General features: G+C 40.5%; 2 protein-coding genes across 3 annotated transcripts in view; one reads left to right on the plus strand and one right to left on the minus strand.

The window, feature by feature from the left end:
- The window catches only part of LOC116275842 (lysM and putative peptidoglycan-binding domain-containing protein 2), a 28,526-nt gene extending 15,571 nt beyond the window's left edge, over positions 1 to 12,955 (minus strand). Inside the window, exon 1 of the mRNA XM_031668682.1 lies at positions 12,773 to 12,955. The gene's annotated coding sequence lies outside the window, so the exon portion shown is untranslated. The remainder of the gene's footprint in view (positions 1 to 12,772) is intronic.
- Positions 12,956 to 13,108: 153 nt separating this feature from the next.
- LOC116275841 (tropomodulin-2) overlaps positions 13,109 to 15,803 on the plus strand; it is a 64,966-nt gene continuing 62,271 nt past the window's right edge. Inside the window, exon 1 of one of the 2 annotated variants that reach the window (XM_031668679.1) lies at positions 13,109 to 13,214. The gene's annotated coding sequence lies outside the window, so the exon portion shown is untranslated. The remainder of the gene's footprint in view (positions 13,215 to 15,803) is intronic. The other variant, XM_031668680.1, reaches the window with a different exon arrangement.

The raw sequence follows: 15,803 nt of genomic DNA on the forward strand, positions 1-15,803 counted from the left end.
TCTACTTTTGAACACCCTTTCAACACACTGTACACATTTACTAGCATCTAGTGCCTGGTTTCTGTTGTATTTTGGACAGCTCTCCAAGAAGAGGTACCTTGTAGGAAGGTCCGGAGCCAGGAGGTTTGATTCGTTGGCTGAAGTTTTGGTATGTTGCTGTGCTGGACAGAGGCAAAGCTAATACTGCTCAGGAGACAAAGGATGGGACAGGAGCAAGCTTCCACATCACCATCCCACTCAAAACTCCTACAATGGCTCTCTGGGGACAACAGCATTACTGAAAACCTACATTGGCGTTCAAGCTATTATTTCTATTTTTATTATTCATGTTCTGACCATACCCCATCTATAACTCATTCTGTATACTCCACATATTCCTGCCAAACAGAGCCTCTGAAACTGGCCTCCTTGTTCCTACTTTCATACCTTGCATGTTATTCCTTCCAATAGTAACACTCTTCCAGTACCCTCTACTACATTTTTTAAATCTTTAAGTTCTGTTTCAAATGATACATCCTCCATGAGATTTTTTCCTAATTCTTCCCAATGGTCCCTTTTTCCCACCTACCCAACTGTTATTGTTTCATCTTTGAACTCCAAGAGGTTTGTATTAATACTTCTGGTTTAGTATTTAACTCTCTGTGTTCTGTGTTTGTACTTGCATGTACATGCATGAGCTTGTCTTATCTCCTCCAACAGATACATGCTCCTGGGAGGCATAACTGGGTCGTACTCATCTTTTTAGCTCCAGCAGTGCCTAGCTCAGTGGGAAAAAAATAATAATAATAATTACAAGTGGTTGAATTGAAGTGTAGTAAAACGATCCTGAATGCTAGTTTGGATTGTTTTAGCATAAGTCTGCCACGCATGAACTTTTCGGTGGTATCTCGTGTGTCCATTTCAGGACCCAAGAGAGAGGCAGAATCTGTCTCAATATATAGACAAGATCTGGTAATGTTTCAAGAAAGAAGTGTCTTCCTTCAAAGAGTTTACAATCTAGGAATGAGATAGCATATAATGTTTTCCACTAAGAAAAAGTTTACTGCATGACTGAAAGTTTTTATCTGAAGATTAAAGAACTGAGCCGGCGCAGTGGCCCATTCCAGCACTTCGGGAGTCTAAGGAAAGAGGATCACTTGAGCCCAGGAGTTCAAGACCAGCTTAGGCAACATAGTGAGATCCATTTCTACAAAAAATACAAAACTTAATCGGGCATGTGGCATACTCCTGTAGTTCCAGCTACCTGAGAAACTGAGATAGGAGGATCGTTTAAGCCCAGAAGGCGATCTCTGCACTAAGCAGAGATCACGCCACTGCACTGCAGCCTCGGCAACACAGCGAGACCCTGGGGTTTTTTGTTTTGGTTTGGTTTTGGGGTTTTCCTTGTTTGTTTGTTTGTTTTGAGATAGAGTCTTGCTCTGTTGCCGAGGTTGGAGTGCAGTGGTGTGATCTCAGTTGACTGCAACCTCTGCCTCCCAGGTTCAAACAATTGTCCTGCCTCAGCCTCCTGAATAGCTGGGACTACAGGTGTGCGCCACTATGCCTGGCTAATTTTTTGTCTTTTTAGTAGGGATGGGGTTTCATCATGTTGGCCAGGCTTCTCTCAAACTTCTAACCTCAAGTGATCGATCAGCCTCGGCCTTCCAAAGTGCTGGGATTACAGGCCTAAGCCACCATGCCTGGCCCTGTTTTGTTTATTTGTTTTGTTTTGTTTTGTTTTAAAGAACTGGGTTACATGAGGTGTTATTAGATGTTCATTGTTTTCCTTCTTAAACCAGAACTTCAAAATTGTTTTAATATGTATCTACCTACAACACAGAAGTTCATCACAATTAATGATGAAACATTAAAAGCATTTCCTTTGAAGGGAAGGATAAGAAAAGGAAGCCTATTACTGCCTCTATTTAACATTGTTTTGAAGGTCTTTGCCAATGCAATTTTAAAAAGAAGAAAGGAAAATGAAGATTGAAAAGAAATAAACAAACTGTTGTTTACAGATAGTAGCCAATACTAAAATGTTTACAGGCAACACAGATAATGACTACATTAGAACTGCTCAAACAAGAGTTCACCAAAGTTACAAGATACAAGATCAATATAAAAACATCAATTGCATGACTCAATAAGAAAATATAAGTGTGAAAAAGATGACATTCCAGATACCATCAAAAATACCTAGGAATAAATTTAACAAAAGAAAATTGTTCCTGGTGGAGTAGGAGCAAAAAAATTTTTAAGGTAATAAATAAATAAAAAGATAAAAAATAAAAGAAAGAAAAGTGTGCCTTGTATGGAAAATATAAAACTTTTTTGAAGTACATAAAAGAAATATAAATAAAAGCAGAGATATACCATGTTTGTGAATGGGAAATGCAAAATAATGAAAGTATCATTTTCTTTACAAACTAATGTTAAATTCGTTAAAATTCCAAACAAAATTTCTATAGGAGTCTTCAAAGGGCATGACAGAGTTATCCTGAAATTCATATGAAAGATAAAGCACTAACAAGAGCCAAGGCATTCCTGAAGAAGAATTAGGAAACAGGGTTACCGTCATAGCCATCAAGACTTAAAAACTATGAGAACTAAAGCAATGTGGGACTGGTGCTGAGACAGAAAAACATAATAAAGGGACAATGAAGTAAGCCAGTAAACAGATTCAAATACATTGGAGAACTTAATCTATAACAGACATAAAGTTACGTATTCAATAAATGTTGCTGGAACAATTAGTTTTCTGTGAGAGAAGATGAAATTAGATCCCTGCCTTATACTATACATCAAAATCAATTATAGATTGATTAAAGACAGAATTGGGAAAAACAAACTTTAATGCTTTTGCAACAATATTTTTATAACCGTGGGATAGTAAAAGATTTTTTAAACAAGATACCAAAATCATATAATTCACACATCACATAATTCATCCATTTAAAGTGTATAATTCAATGCTTTTCTGCATATTTATATTACATTACTAATTTCTTGAATTGTCACAAATATACCTAACACAAAATTCACCATTTTAACTATTTTTAAGCATATAATTCAGTAACATTAAATATACTCATGACCCGGGTGGTGACTCTTGCCTGTTATTCCAGCACTTTGGAAGGCCAAGGCAGGTGGATTGCTTAAGGCCAGGAGTTCAAGACCAGCCTGGCCAACACTGCGAAAGCCCATTTCTACTAAAACTACAAACATTAGCCAGGTGTGGTGGCAGGTGCCTGTAATCCCAGCCACTTGGGAGGCTGAGGCACAAGAATTGCTTGAACTTGGGAGGTGGAAGTTGCAGTGACCCGAGATCACAACACTGCACTCCAGGCTGGGTGACAGAGGGAGACTCTATCTCAAAAAAATAATAATTAAATATATATATATACACACACACACACACACACACACACACACACATATTATATATATATTCACAATATTATGCAACTATCACCATTTCCAAAAGTTTGTCATCACTCCAAAAAGAATTTTTTTTTTTTTTGAGACAGTGTCTCGCTCTGTCACCCTGACTGGAGTGCAGTGGTGCAATCTCCACTCACTGCAACCTCCACTTCCCAGGTTCAAGCGATTTTCATGCCTCAGCCTCTCAAGTAGCTGGGATTACAGGTGTGCACCACCACACCTAGCTGAAATTTGTATTTTTAGTAGAGATGGGGTTTCACCATGTTGGCCAGACTGGACTTGAACTCCCGACCTCAGGTCATCTACCCACCTCAGCCTCCCAAAGTGCTGGGATTCAAAAAGAAATTTTTAACTATTGAGCAATAACCACATTCCTGCCTTCCTCAGTCCCTGGTCACCTCTAATCTACTTTCGGTCTTATTAATTTGACTCTTGTAGATAGTTCATAAGTGGAAGCATACAATATTTTTCCTTTTGTGTCTGCCTTATTTTACTTAACATAATGTTTTCAAGGTTCATCCATGTTGTAACATGTATCATGTTGAGTTTTGGGGAGCTCTTTGTATATTTTGAATATAAGTCCTTTAGCAGAGACGTAGTTTTTAAATAATTGTTTCCCAGTCTGTGGCTTGCCTTTTAAATCTTTTAACAGGGTCTTTCTCAGAGCAGGAGTTTTTAACTTCAATAAAGGCCAACTTACTCGCTGGGTGCAGTGGCTCATGCCTGTAATCCCAGCACTTTAAGAGGTTGAGGCAGGAGAATCCCTTGAGTTCAGGAGTTTGAGACCAGCCTGGCCAAAATAGTCATACTTTTTAGTCTCTACAAAAAAAATAGAAAGACTTAGCCAGTTGTGGTGGCACATGCCTGTAGTCTCAACTACTCACAAGGCAGAGATGGGAAGATTGCTTGAGACTAGGTGTTTGAGGCTGCAATGAGCCATGATCGCCCCACTGCACTCCAGCCTGGGGGACACAGTGAGACTCTGACTCAAAAATACATACATACATACACACATACATAAATGTTTCTAACTTGAGAACTTCTATTTTGTCTTTCATGGATCATACTTTTGGTGTTGCTTATAAAAGTACAACCTAGATATTCTATGTTATTTTCTAGAAGTTTTATAGTTTTGCGTTTTACATTTACTTCTGTGATCAATGCATTTCCCCCTCCTTTTTTTGAGATGGGGTCTCACTTTATTGCCCAGTCTGGTCTCAAATTCCTGGGGTCAAACCATCTTCCCACCTCAGTCTTTTGAGTAGCTAGGAGTACAAGCAAGCACCACTGCACCCAGCAGGCTGATTCATCTTGAGTTAATTTTTGTGAACAGTATAAGGTCTGTGTTTAGATTCATTGTTTTACATGTGGATGTCTAGTTATTTCAGCAACATTTGCTGAAAAGACTATTTTTTCTCTATTAAGTTGCTTTTGCTCCTTTGTCAAGAATCAGTTAACTATATTTGTGTGCGTCTATTTCTGGACATTCTATACTGTTCCATTGATCTAACTGTCTATTGTTTCACGAATACTACAGTGTCTTTATTACTGTAGCTTTATAGTAAGTCTTAAAGTTGGGTAAGTCCTCTGAATTTGTTCTTCTTCAGTATTGCATTGGCATTTCTAAGCCTTTTACCTTTCCATACAAACTTTGGAATCAATTTGCCAATATCCACAAAATCACTTGTGATTTTGACTGGGATTGCATTGAATCAATAGATCAAATTGTGAAGAATTGAGCCTTCCTATCTGTGAACATGGAATACCTCTCCATTTATTCATATCTTCTTTTATTTCTCTCATCAGTTTTGTTGTTTTCCTCACATAGATATTGTGTGTATACCTAAGTATTTATTTGTTTCTGTCTGTTTCCTTTTTTCTTTTTTGGTGCTAATGTAAGAGACATTGTGCTTTTAATTTCAAATTCCAATTACAGGAAAGCAGTTGTTTTTTCTATAATAATCTTGTATCCTACAATCTTGTTATAATCAGTCATTTGTTCCAGAGTTTGGATTTTTTGTTTTGGGAGGGTTTTGGGGCTTTTTGGACAATTCTTTGGGATTTTCTACATAGATAATCATGTTATCTATGAACAAAGACAGTTTTGTTTCTTCCTTCTCAATCTGTAGATCCCTTTTCCCCCTTATTGTCTTATTGCATCTGCTAGGACTTCCAATACAATGTTGAATAGAGGGTGGCAGGGGATACCCTTACCTTGTTTCCAATCTTGGGGGAAAAGCATCTAGCTTCTCACCATTAAATATAATGTTGGCTGTAGAGGTTTTCATAGATGTTCTTTATCAAATTGAGGAAGTACCCCTCTGTTCTCAGTTTGCTGAGGACTTTTTAGCATGAACAGATGTTGAATTATGTCAAAAGTTTTTTCTGCATCTATTGATATAATCATATGACATTTTTCCTCTTTAGCCTGTTGATGTAATAGATTATATTAATTAATTTTTGAATGTTGAACCAGCCTTGTTTACCTGGAATTAATCCTACTTGATTGTGGCATATAATTCTTTTTTTTTTTTTTTTTTTGAGACGGAGTCTCGCTCTGTCGCCCAGGCTGGAGTGCAGTGGCCGGATCTCAGCTCACTGCAAGCATAATTCTTTTTATCAAATGTTGGATTCAATTTTTTAATATTTTGTTGAGGACTTTTACATGTATATTCATGAGAGATATTGGCCTGTAATTTTCTTTTCTTGTAATATTTTTGTCTGGTTTTGGTATTGGAGCAATGCTGGCATTATAGAATTAGTTAAGACGTGTTCCCTCTGCTTCTGTTTTCTGAAAGAGATTGTGGAGAATTAGTATCATTCTTCCTTAAATGTTTCATAGAATTCACCAGCCTAACCTGAGTTATGATAAATGAAATAGAGACTAGAAAAACAACAAGAAAGTCAACAAATCCAAAAGTGTATTCTTTGAAAAGATCGACAAAATTGACAAACCTTTACCTAGACTGACCAAGAAAAAAAAAGAGAGAAGATTCAAATTACTAAAATCAGAAATAAAAAAGAGGATATTACTACTGATCTTAGAGAAATAAAAAGGATAATAAAGAATGTTATGAACAACTGTATGACAACAAATTAGATAAATAAAGTGAATGAATTCCTAGAAAGACATGAACTAACAAAACTGACTCAAGAAGAAATACACAATCTGAATAGACGTAGAACAAGCAGAGATTGAATGTGTCATTTTTAAACCTCCAACAAAGAAAAGCCAAGACCTAGATAGCTTCATTGATGATTTGTACCAAACATTTAAAGAAAAACTAATATTAATCTTTTGCAAACACTTCCAAAACATAGAAGAACACTTTCTAACTCATTTTATAGTGCCAGTATTACCTTAGTACCAAAACCAAAGACATAACAAGGAAAAAAAACTATAGACTAATACTTCTTACGAATGTAGACACAAAAATTCTCAACAAAATACTAGCAAACTAAATCTTGCAACATGTAGAAAGGATTATCTACCATGACCAACCGGGATTTATCCCAGGAATTACTGGTAAATTTAACACCTGAAAATCAATGTATTACAATATATTAACAGAATAAAGGGAAAAACAATCCAGAGACCCCTCTCAACAGACACAGAAAAACTCTTTGATGAAATCCAGCACCCTTTTGTTATAAGAACATTCAACAAAGTGGGAATAAACAGGAATTCCCTCAAACTAATAAAGGATGTTTACCAATGAACACCATCCAGAAAGTTACACACACACATACACACACATACACACACACACAAACAGAATGGGAGAAAACATTTGCAAATCACATATCTGATAAGGGACTTGTGTCTAGAACATATAAAGAACCTTTATATATCAATAGCAATAAGACAAATAGTCCAACTAAAAAATAAAATAGGCAAAGGATTTGAATAGACATTTCTCCAAAGAAGATATAAAATGGCAAGTAAACACACGAAAACATGTTCAACATCATTAGTCATTTGGGAAATCATTACAATCACAATGAGATACCACTGCACACTCACTAGGATGGCTATAATTTTAAAAAGGCGTTAACGAGTGTTAGCGAGGATGTGGAGAAATTGGAATTTTCACCCATTGCTGGTTAGAATGCAAAATGGTGCAGCTACTTTGGAAAACAGTTTGGTGGTCCCTCAAAATGCTTCATATAAAGTTACCATATGACACAGTAATTGCACTCCTAGATATATACCCAAGAGAAATAAAAACATATCTGTACAAAAAATTGTATATGAGTGTGCATAGCAACATTATTCATAACAGCCAAAATGTGGAAGCAGTCTAAATGTCCATTAACTGATGAACAGGTGAACAAAATGTGGTCTATCCATACAATGAATTTATTTGGCCATAAAAAAGAATAAAGTACTAATATGTATTACAACATGAATGAACCCTAAAAATATTATAATTAGGGAAAGAAGCCAGTCATAAAATACAACATGTTGTATGATTCCATTTACGTGACATGTCCAGAATAAGCAATCTAGAGAAGACAAAAAATAAATTTGTGATTGCCAGGGTCTGGGTGTGTAGGGGGAATGAGGAGTGAGTGCTAACATGTTTGAGGTTTCTTCTGGAGTTTTGAAAACGTTCTAAAGTTATAATAGATTGGGTGATAGTTACACAACTCTGTGAATATACGAAAAACCATTGAACTGTGCATTTTTAAAAGGTGAATTTCTGATATGTGAAATATGTCTTAACAAAACTGTATTGAGAGAGAGAGAAAGAGAGAGAGAGAGAATGGTTTAATAAAGCTCCATCACTCAGCTTCAACCATTATCAACTCACGGCCAATCATTTCATCTAAACCCCACCCCACCAATCTACCCCATCTCCCACACGGGATAATTTTTAAAGTAAATTCCTGATATTATTTCTTCTGTAAATCATCAGTTTATTGCTCCAAAAAGTAAGGACTCTTCAAAAAACTAATCATGATACTGTTATCACATCCAAAAAAATTTTTAAATAACACCTTAGTCCAGGTGCAGTGGCTCATGCCTGTAATCTCAACCCTTTGAGAAGCCAAGGTAGGCAGATCACTTGAGGTCAGGTGTTCACGACCAGCCTAGCCAACATGGTGAAACCCTGTCTCTACTAAAAAAAAAAAAAAAAAAATACGAAAATTAGGCAGGCGTGGTGGCACACGCCTGTAGTCCCAGCTACTGGGGAGGCTGAGACATGAGAATTGCTTGAACCCAGGAGGCAAAGGTTACAGTGAACCGAGATCACGCCACTGCACTCCAGCCTGGGCAACAGAGTAAGACTCTGTCTCAAAACAACAACAACAACAACAACAACAACAACAACAAAACTGTAATCCCGGCACTTTGGGAGGCCAAGGCAGGTGGATCACCTGAGGTCAGGAGTTTGAGACCAGCCTGACCAACATGGAGAAACCCCATCTCTACTAAAAATACTATAGCCAGGCGTGGTGGTGCATGACTGTAATCCCAGCTACTTGGTAGGCAGAGTCAGGAGAATCACTTGAACCCGGGAGGTGGAGGCTGAGGTGAGCCAAGATCGCGCCATCGCACTCCAGCCTGGGCAACAGGAGCAAAACTCTGTCTCAAAATAATAATAATAATTTTTAAAAACAGTCTTTAATACAATCAAATATTCTGTGTTCACACTTTCCCCAATTGTCTCATTAATGTGAAATTTTAACAGCTGTTTTTTCAAATTAAGATCACACAGTACATTTTGTTATTTGTCTCTTGAATTTCTGTGTGTCTATAAGCTTTCTCTCCTTTTATTTTTCTTGCAATTTATTTATTGAAGAAACAGTTGTTTGTCATGTAGAGCTTCCTATATTTTGGATTTTGCTGATTGCATCACTGTGGTATCATTTAACATGATCATGATTACATAGTAATTAGCTTTTAGATGTTTGCTGTCAATTATACTACACATACGATTTAATTCATAATTCATCAACATAGTCGCTGCTCCTTTTAGTCCTTACAATCCACCATATCCTTTGAAGCATCCTTGACACAAATTATCTCATTTAGTCTTTCTAATAACCCTATGTGGTATTATTATCCTCAATTTAAGAGATGAAGACGGCCAGGTGCAGTGGCTCATGCCTGTAATCCCAGCACTTTGGGAGGCCAAGGCAGGTGGATCACAAAGTCAGGAGATTGAGACCATCCTGGCCAACATGGTGAAACCCTGTCTCTACTAAAATACAAAGAATTAGCCGGGTGTGGGGGCAGCGCCTGTAGTCCCAGCTACTCAGGAGGCTGAGGCAGGGGAATCACTTGAACCCAGGAGGCGGAGGTTGCAGTGAGCCGAGATCACACCACTGCACTCCAGCCTGGTGACAGTATCCAAAAAAAAAAAGAAGAAGAAGAAAATGAGGCTTAAGAGAGGTTACAGAAACTTGGCCATAGTCAATCTGCCAGTAAATATCTGGGTTCAAACTCTCTGATGTTAAAACCCATGCTGTTATCTGTTATATGATAATATTCCATCACATTGCCTGTGGTTTGTGGTGGTTGTTTTTAATCAACTCTAGGAAGCAGTCTTTCAGTCCATTCAAAGAATGTACTTTCACATTTCATCTTTAACACTTAGGATGCTTTCAACTTCAAGTAACAGAAAACTCCATCTCAAATTGACTCAACAATAAGGTTGTTTATTATCTCATATAACAAGAAATCCAGAAGAAGGGCAGCACTGCGGCTGGTTGATGACTGACTTAACAACATGGCAGACCCAGATTAATTGTATCTCTTTACAATGGCCAGAACTGGGTCACATGTCCACTACTAAACTTTCAGAGGCCAGTTAAGAGGATCCCATTCCTCTTGTCTATGATAGATTTGAGAGTGTACCTCAGAAGCTGATAGAGTCACCTTTCCTAATGTGTAAACACCCACATAGGCTTCTATAAAGAAGAAGAGGAGGGTGGACTGAATTTTGAATAGACAACCAACAGTATCTACTACCTGTTCCTAATGAGGTATGCTACATATTCCACTGTGAATAATTAAAATACTTCATTATAACTGCCACGTTGAACTTTTTTACTTTCTGTCATGTGACAATTACAGTCAATATATCAGCTTCTTCATTTACAGGAAGAAATGGTTACACAAGATGATATGTAAAGTCCCTTCCAGTTCCAGGAGTTCTGTTTCAATTTTACATTTTCATCTTCTAAAAAGCAAGTAGAAAAGTTACACCTACAAGATATGGTCCAGAAATGATAATGGGTTTCAACTGATAAGTCATTGGCATATTGACATCCTTTCTCCCTTAAAATAGGACATAAGCATCAGATGTAAAGAGCTAAACAGACTGGAACTGGTAATATCTTTCCATTAAGTTTTCACTTTTAGGTTAAATGTTCTACTTCCCTCACTCATCCATGAACACCTTCCAGTTTCCAACACTCATCATACAGACAGAGACTGATCAGAAGTTCCTTTTCACAACTCACTTTATTTTGGTGTCAATATCCTCCTGGAGCATGGCTCTAGGGCTGTAGGATAGCTCTTGTATCTCTGCTTCGACTGCCAAATATGACTTTAACTTAAATCATTCACCTGTCTGCTTCCTTTCATGGCTGGTTTCTGCAGGAATAATCTATTCATTTTATCACATGCAGCCATTTTCCTTGTGAGGAACCACAGGAAACCAAAGAGAAATACCGTACACTACTGAGCACCGTTGCTACTCTTTCTTCCAATATGAATGAAATTGCTTTATTATTTTCAGCTTATGCCTACTATCAGCTTTCTCTGGGAAAACTGCTGGTTCGATCCTTAAGCAGTCCTGTTCTTATTTAACAGAAGGCTATGACGGTAACAAATGCACAACATAAAAAAGTCAAAGGCATCTCGTCGGTTACACGGGACATTCGGAATAACAAATGTACAGGAAAACTTGGGAACATGACTTAAAGTAATTTGGTCACACCCCCATTTCCTTTAACTCTTTCTGGCTCAGATTTGTCATTCTGACAGGAGGCCCAGGGCATAGTCCATTACCACAATTGTTCGTAGAAACGACACTGGTCTCTCAGTCAGCAGCTACTGCGTGCCAGTGCTCATCATGCTAGTTTCCAGAGTTTTAGAGAATTAACTTTACTTTCTGGTTCAACCCATCTGCTGGGGAAGGTATGGCCCTATTTTGAAATGTGCAAAGGGGAGACAGTGCTGGGGGTGCCCACAGGGGAAGGAGAGAAGACAGGCTTACTGACCACCTCTATAACCTTGAATAAGTCACATCACCTCTCTCTGCCTCTTATTAACTATCATTGGGGAAAAATACCCTCACTCTGCCTGTCTCACAAGAGTTCTCATAAAAATAAAATAAGAACACGAATAGGAAAGTATTTTTATAAATGCAAAGCAGTGTTATCATTTTCAGATATGGACTTTCCTCTACAGCACTTTTTTTTTGGCCACACGATTACTGCACACCTCGTGCCAGACAGACTATAAAGCTGTTTCACCTCTTTTCACATTTTGCCTAAAATTTCATACAGAGATTACAACAGCCATGCTGCATCCATCCCTTTGGTTCATTTTCCTCCACCACATCTCTGAATGCAAATCCCACCATCATGTGAAACACTGCATAGTAGCAACTTGCAAAACTCAACCAACTTTAAACTGTCAAGACAAGTCCCATAGGCAAAGGTTACGCTCAAAATAAGCTGCAAAAGTTCAAGAAGGAGAGAGAGACCACATCTAATTAGAAAAGGCTTCTGGAAGGTAAATATAGATGCCATGTATTTTCATAATGTTGGTCTTTGTCCTTTGTCATCCCACTCTACTGTCATGCTTCAGAAACTTGACTTTATTTTCTCTATCTTTGGAGCTCTCAAGAATCTGACAGAGATAATATCTTATGGTATATTCAGGGATGAAGTGAACCGGCTCAACGACTAACAAACCCAGTGGATTTTAACATTTACCCAGCCCAACGAGGTCCAACTATCTTTAGGTTAGCACGACGTATAGGACTTTCCCGGCCCAAGAACTCCCTTGGAACCCCCAAGGAAGGAACTTTCACTGAGTATGCACTAAGCGCCAGACCCTAAGTGCTATGGGCCGCTTAATCCTCACAACACTTTTTCAAGCTTTAAGCCTGTTTTACAGATGAGGACGCGAAGGCTCAGACAGGCTACGTCGTCCGGTCTCACCTCAGTGAAGCCACCACTGCGCGTGGGCTCTCCAGCCCCTCACGCCATCACCCTAGAGCCTTGCTAACCTCCACCTCGCTCACCTCTCTCCCTCCCTAGGCTGCCCAACTACTCTCTCCTCCCACGCCTCTGCCCAGCCAGAAAACCCTGGGGCGGGCGGGGTCTGTACCTGAGCCCGCTCTCAACGCGGCTTCCGTGTCAGGATGCTCGCTTACAAGAATGCTCCTCACAAGCTTGAAAGCCGTTGCCACCCACGCTCTCCGGAGCCCCAAGCGTCTCCAAAGAGCCTGCCCAGGCTTCCCCCCGACCCAGGTGCTTCCTCCCCTGCAGAACTGTGGCGGGGTTCAGACCCCGATTCCGGGAGGGGACACCTGTCGAGGAAGGGCGGGGCTGGGGGACAGCGGGGCCGCGGCGAGGCGCCGCCAGGAACTACGCTTCCCAGCCTGCTCCGCTGCAGCCGCGCGCCCCGGCGCCGCGCCCGGCCGGGAGCCGCCTGTTGATCGCCGCTCTCGCCCCGGCCACGGCGCCGCCCCTGCTCTCCCGGCCCCGCTCCACCGGGGCTGACGGACTGACGGCCCACACCGCCGGCTCCGGGATGAGTGCACGGACGGGTGAGCGCGCCGGGGGGCGGGTGGGGCCTGCTCTGGCCAGCCGCTGTCTGCAGCCCCCGGGCCCGCAGCGCTGTGGCCGCCGCGCCCTCCCTGCCCGCGGGAGGATGCTCCGCGGCATGGGCGCTCGGCCGGGCGGGCGGGCAGAGCCGGGCCGCCTCTCGCCTCTCGCCTCCCGGCCTGGCCGGCTGCTCTGGGAGACCAGGCGCTGCGCCCGGAAAGGAGGCGCCCGCCGGGGTGTGGGTCCCGCGCCCCGCACTGCGGTGCCGCAGCCTCTGCAGCTCGCTGGGCGGCGGCGTGGAGGGCGCGGTCTCCTGTCCTCTCGGGCTGCGGGGCTGTGTTCTTCCACGCCGGGCTTTGTTCCCCCACTTTCCCCCTTCCTGTGCATGTTTGATGAGCTCCTGGAGCGCTATGCATCTCCCTGCCTCGTTCAGCAGGCGATGGGGAGGGGTGGACTGGCCGGCGTCTTTCCTGAGATCGCTGGAGCTGTCACTCGCAGGGCGTTTCAGCCTCCCAGAAAGCGGCCTCGTGCGGATCCTCGAGAACCTTATTATTATTGTTATTACTTTTCTGGTTAAAGTAATGGTAGTATGTGCTCCATTGAGGCTTCCTAAATTTTCCCTGTTGGCCTGCGAAAATGAAGGTGAATTTTTAAAAGAATAATAAAAGGCTCCTAATGGGAATTTTTAGAATATTCAGAGGTAGGAAGGTGATGCCGTCACAATGCAAATTAGCGGTGAAGGAGGCCGTGCTTGCTGCAGCTTCGTCTGTGCCCATTACATATCTGAATCACGAGGCATTTGGGAAGGGAATGAAAAGAATATCGGGGGAGGTGTTTCAAAAACCAGGTTCTCCTATTAGCTCGACCATTCAGGAGCTGAGAGACCTGGGCAAGTCTCTCCACCTCTCTGGGCCTCTGCCTATAAAGTGGGGCGTTTGGGCTAAATGATTTGTAAACCTCTGTTCTTCCAAGATTCTCCCCTCTCAGGGAACTGAGAAGATGAGAGTGTTTCTGTTTCAAACAGCACTACAGAAAGCCTGATTGTGACAACAAGCGCCTCTGCCCTAGTGAGGAGGAAAGATTTTTCAGAGCTTCAGCAATCTGATTTTTTAAGAGAAAACTGATTTTCTCTGTCTGCTCTCTTCAGTCTCACCCAGTAAATATGCATTGCAATCATTTTAATTTTTATAAGGAACTGTACATTGGTGGGCAACAAAGTGATGGGGTTTGCTTTTGTTTTTGTCTTTAATTTGCTGAAGGTGAAGTGATGGGATCAGCAGATAAAGGGTTAGTGGCTCCCTAGGGCTGGGCATGAGTGGTCAAATGTGGTCAGCATGGTGGTGGGGGAGGAAGCCCCAACAAGAAGTAACCAGAGTGTATATATACAGAAAAGAGAAGATGCATACGGATGGATCATTGTTTGAAAAAGAAATACACAACAGAAGGAATGAGAAAATCAGAAATTTGGCACTCTGCAAACCCTAACATGACAGTTGAATAAGGCAAGGACTTACCAACTGGTCCAAAACCTTTGAGTGAAAGGTAGTTGGGGAATAGGATTTTCATATTATTTTAAAGTATCTCACCACAGGTTACTCTGGGAAAATTTGTCCTTACAATGGAGAAATTAGGAGGTTACCACTGGAACTAAATGACCAAGTTTAGCAGCATCTACTGTGAGTCTCCTGTCGTGAAGCAATAAGGAGGCATAATTTCACCTCTGTAGTGTTCCTACCAAAAGACTTGGGGATGGGGCAGAGCAAATGGGGGCAACTATTGTAGATTAAATACTCGAGTGATACAACAGTGAACTGGGATGTATGAACTTTGAATCCTAGACGAGAAAAAAAAAAGCTGTAAAAGACAATGTGGAGATAGTGACAGCTAGGTAGGGTGCAAATCCCTTGCTGCAAAGATATTTTTGCTTTTCCTGGATTGTATGTGTATATGTATACATGAAAATATTAATTTAAAGCATACATATTTACTTGCATGAATGTCTGTGTGTATCTGTGAATCTCTCAATCAGTATTCCCCAAAATATGTAGAATGTTAGTGGGTTATAAGAAAAAGAAAGTGCCTAGCCAGATGTAGAAAACACTGAGCAAAGCTGGAAAAGTTGGTTTATTCTTGACTTTCGGAGCCTTTCATGGGTTAATGATCATTGTATATGGGGATGTAAATGGGGTGGGAATGTCCATAGGATGGGATATGTAATGTTGTAATGTTTCCCAAACTGCGTGCAAAAATAAAAAATGAAAAATATCTTGAGGGACTGTCATTACATGGAACCAACTTTGAGAAACTGCCTTTAATGCATTTTTGAGTGATAGATCAGGACATATGATTAAATGTGTAAGTTGTAAGTATTTGTGCTTCCCATTACCTACAGATTAGAATTCAAATTTCAGTTTCTGGTTTTAATGGATCATAACAGTTTGATCTGTCTACTTTTTCAACCTAAATTTCCCATCTTTCTTCCTATAAATTATCCTGCTTAGTCCTTTGTTGTATACTATGAACCATTTTTATTTTCAGTACACCAAAAAGTCAATTCTACATAACTTTAAGTCTTCGTGGTTGTGTAAAAT

Source organism: Papio anubis, chromosome 7 (assembly GCF_008728515.1).
Source record: "Papio anubis isolate 15944 chromosome 7, Panubis1.0, whole genome shotgun sequence".
NCBI classification, from domain to species: Eukaryota; Metazoa; Chordata; class Mammalia; order Primates; family Cercopithecidae; genus Papio; species Papio anubis.